The sequence below is a fragment of the Otolemur garnettii genome, unplaced genomic scaffold (assembly GCF_000181295.1).
Source record: "Otolemur garnettii isolate 467f Iridium unplaced genomic scaffold, OtoGar3 scaffold00011, whole genome shotgun sequence".
NCBI lineage: Eukaryota > Metazoa > Chordata > Mammalia > Primates > Galagidae > Otolemur > Otolemur garnettii.
In genome coordinates this window covers 30,521,159-30,525,534 of record NW_003852406.1, presented here as the reverse complement: position 1 = coordinate 30,525,534, position 4,376 = coordinate 30,521,159, and the positions used below count along the sequence as shown (strand labels likewise).

The 4,376-nt window shown below is 42.2% G+C and overlaps 1 protein-coding gene across 2 annotated transcripts in view; it reads right to left on the bottom strand.

The window, feature by feature from the left end:
- Positions 1 to 4,376, bottom strand: part of TBC1D2B (TBC1 domain family member 2B) — a 95,267-nt gene that overhangs the window by 21,805 nt on the left and 69,086 nt on the right. The window lies entirely within an intron of this gene.

Sequence of the window (4,376 nt, the reverse complement as noted above, 5' to 3'; positions counted from 1 at the left end):
TCTACCCAGGAGGACAGCTTGAGGCTCTGTCTCAAAAAAAAAAAAAAAAAGAAGACAGAGAAAATACTTATTTAATGGTAGTGATTTTTCTCAACTGATGACAGGGGAAAGAAATAGTGTTTGTGTCCTAAATACATACAAATATTTTATCTACCCATATTCATTGAGGTGGTACCAAAAAAAAGCAATGCCTTACATTCTTTTATTCTTTTTGTTTAGAGACAAGGTCTCACACTATTGCCCAAGCTAGAGTGCAGGGTTACCATCACAGGTCACTGCAACCCTGATCTCCTAGGCTCAAGTAATCCTGCTGCCTCAGCCTCCTGAGTAGCTAGGACTAATGGTGTGCATCCAGTTAATTTATTTTTTTTTGTAGAGACAGAGTCCTGCGACATTGCTCAGGCTAGTCTCAAACTCCTAGACCCAAGATGTCCTTTCACCTCAGCCTCCCAAAGTGATGGGATTACAAATAGGGGCCACTGTGGTTGGCCCCTTTTTTTTTAAACCAGAGAAACTGAATACATTTTCTGTAAGTTATAAGTCTTACTTACCCAGTTTATATAAAAAAAGTTACATAGAGGTCTGACAATTAAGTTCATGAACTTGCCATTGTGCATCTATGTTGGCAGCACTGTACAAACAACTCAGTAAGGTTTCACAACCTCGGTATATCAGTGTCTCACAGCTGCATTCATGTCAAAGTGTGGTGGGTCTTGCTGAGTGGCATTCATTATTGTTGCATGATTTTGTGTGCCATTGTGAGAATGTCAGAGCTTAAATTAGAGCAATGAACAAACGTTAAATTTCTTGTTAAACTTGGCAAGAGTGGAAGTGAAGTCAGGGACATGTTAGTTCAAATTTATGGGGCTAATCACGAAAAAAACATGAAGTGTACAAATGGATTAAACCGTTTTCTGAGGGAAGATAAATTGTCACTAATGCAGAGAGGTTAGAGCAGCTAGTAACAAGCAGAACTAATGAAAACATTGCAAAAACTTGTCAAATTATGAGTAAGAAAAATCAGCTGACTGTGAGAAGCACAGCAGACCAAGTAAATAATGACAAATAGGAGAACCTTAACTGAAAACCTTGGCATGAGGAAGGTGTGTGCAAAAAGTGTTCTGAAGGACCTCACTGATAAACAAAAGCAAAGGAGAGTTGAAGTCTGCCAAGACCTTTTGAAGAGGCAGGATGATGTTTGGGGCCATGTTATCACTGGTGATGAAACTGAAATGACCCTGAAACAAAGTGTCAAAGTGCACAATGGAAGTCAGCCAATTCCCCATAACCAAAAATCAAGAATCAGTCCAAATCAAGAATCCAAATGATGTCCCTAACCTTTTTTGATATCAGAGGGATAATTCATTTTGCATTTGTACCAATTGGAGAAACCATTAACCAAGTTTACAGTTTGGAAGTGCTGAAAAGGATATGTGAAAAAGATGAAAACAATGTAAACTTTTCGCCAACTCGTGGCTCTTGCATCACAAGGATGCACCAGCTCACACAGCACTGTCTATGAGGGAGTTTTTGGCCAGTAAACAAAAAACTGTGTTGGAACACCCTCCCTACTCAACTGATCTGGCTCCCAATGAATTTTTCTTTACCCACAGACAAAGGAAATATTGAAAAGAAGATATTTTGTGACATTCCAGACATCAAGGGTAATATGATGTCAGCTCTGATGGCCATTTCAGAAAAAGAGTTCTAAAATTGCTTTGAAGGGTGTATTAGGTACTGGCATTGGTGTACAGCTTTCCACAGGGAGCACTTCAAAGGTGACCATAGTGATACTCAGCAATGGAGTATGTAGCACCTTTTCTAGGATGAGTTCACAAACTTGTTAGACTTTATACATATACAAAAGCACTTAAGATCATACTTAATAAAGAATACTTACAAAGTACAACACATGAGGCACTTAAGAGAATGCATTCAACTTTTTTACATTGAAAAATTTCAGACTTATGAAAGAAAGGTACAAGGAATATAGCTTTCACTTGAATTTGGCAAGTGTTAACTTTTGCCACATACACTTTATGTCTTTAAGAGAACATAACAAGCCAGTAACAAGTTCTGCCAAGCCCAACCTAAAGTGCAGGTCTGACCGAGGAGATGTCCCACGTTAGCTTCAGCCTTGGAAGTCTGAGCAAGAAACGCAATAGGAGCCAACAACAACAGACAAGATAAAATGCCGGGAAAAGAAATTTCAGGCAACTTCTTTAGACCATCCTATTAATAAGAACAAATAATGTACTGAAGAAGATCCTAAAGGTACTGACCAGAGCCACCTATGAGGCAGTGATTTCTAAATGTTCTTTACCAAATTCAGTCTTTATAAATGTGCCCTCTCCCTCATTTTTATTTCTTTTAGAACCTGACAGGCTTGAAGTTCCTGAGAAATTTTTGATCTCTCAATCACAGAAGAAATTGGTCTAAGACAGCGCAAAGGGCAGGCCAGTGTGGTCAAGACAGACACTGATGCCTCTGTTGTCATGGGAAGGAGACCACTGCCACTCCCCAGAGATGAGCCTACAGACACCCCCCAAAATGCAGAAGAACTGAAAATGTTTCAATGTTCTTTTTAATCACTAACATTCACGAAGCCCCTTCTATGGGGTTACAAGTGCCCCATGGTAGGCAGTAAGAGTCTTAATGCAACTGTTTTTTGAGACAGAGATGCACTGTTCCCCAGGCTAGAGTGCCATGGTGCCATAGCTCATAGTGACCTCAAATTCCCACCTGGGCTCAAGCAATTCTCCTCCCTCATCCTTCTGAGTTGCTGAGATTATAGGCACCTGTCACAATGCTTAGCTAACTTTTGTATTTTTTAGTAAAGATGGAGTCTCGCTCTTGCTCAGGCTGGTCTTGAACTCCTGACCTCAAGGGATTCCCCCCCACACACACCTTGGCCTCCCAGAGTCCTAGGATTATAGGTGTGACCCATAGGGCCCATCTAGCAGTGGGATTCTTGATCTCATTTAAAACTCACAACTCTCAGGTGGCCAATCTTGTCAATTCTATTTCCTAAGTGAAGAGCAGCCACAGAGAGGATGCCCAGCTACTGAGTGTCTAGGCCGTGAATCAGGCTCTGAGAGTCAGGCCTGGGGAGCTCTGTGCCCCTCCATTCCCACCTGAGGTCTGACATGCACCACACCTACTCAGCCTCAGCAAGACCACACATTGCAACAAATACTTGAAGTGCAAATGTCAAACTCCAAAGGAGGCCCACAAACTTCTTTCTCTTTCCCCACCAAAGGCTTCTCCTTTCTTTCCTTTCTCCTGCTACCTTAAAGCTCTCATATTTGGAAACAATGAACAAAGACATCACTAGAAGTCAGATCAGCCAAAGGAAGGTGGGCTGGAAGGCAACTAGAGAATGTCCTTGGCAATAATGGACTGAGACTGAGCGGTAAAAAGTGGGTCAGTAAAAGCAAGTAACTACCATCTACCGGGTCCATGACTTTAACTTTTGATTGTTTATCATAAGGATACTTCTCAGGAATGACAATAACAGCAAAAACAGCACCCAACAGTTATGACCCCATGAGGTGCCGGGTGCAGCATAAGGGCCTTACAGCACCCCATGAGGACATGAACACTGCTTTCCAGATGAGCGCGCTGCGGTAGAGAAGTGAAGGCCCCTGCCCAAGTCTGAGTTTGTAAGTGGGAAGGTGAGTTTGGACTCAGCCAAATCTGGCTGCAGGGTCCATGCTCAGTGTAAATCACCACCGCATACTGTTCCACACACCCCCTCCTTCCAGGTGCTTGCGAGAGCTGTGACTCTGCTTTTCCATCCATGCTTTCCAAATGAAACTGTGACCCCCCCAGGGGTGTAGCCTGTGTTCCTCCTGCAGTGCACAATGCCTGGCGCATAGCTGAATGCACAGACAACAACAGCTAAAGAAAAAGCTGTGTGCATGAAGATATTACGAAATAGCAAGAGACAGAAAGGAGATAAACATGAAGTATGAAGTAAATGATAATACAAAGGACAGACAATTCTGAAAACATCAATGCTAGCCACATGGGAAGTGCTTAGGCTTTAATGGCTGAAAGAAACAGCCTGGATGGCTGTACAACTTTAACAATGGGAGGATTACATGAATGTAGAAAAATACAGGACTTAAATCACTGAGTGGCAAAATCCTAGGACCTGTTCCTTTAGTATTATAATATGAAATTAAATATTAGAATACTAAAGGAACAAATAGCAACCATGTATTAGAATGACATACACAAGAAAAGAAGATAGGCTCGGCACCTGTGGCTCAAGCGGCTAAGGCGCCAGCCACGTACACCTAAGGTGGCAGGTTCAAATCCCCAGCCCGGACCTGCCAAACAACAATGACGGCTGCAACCATAAAATAGCCAGG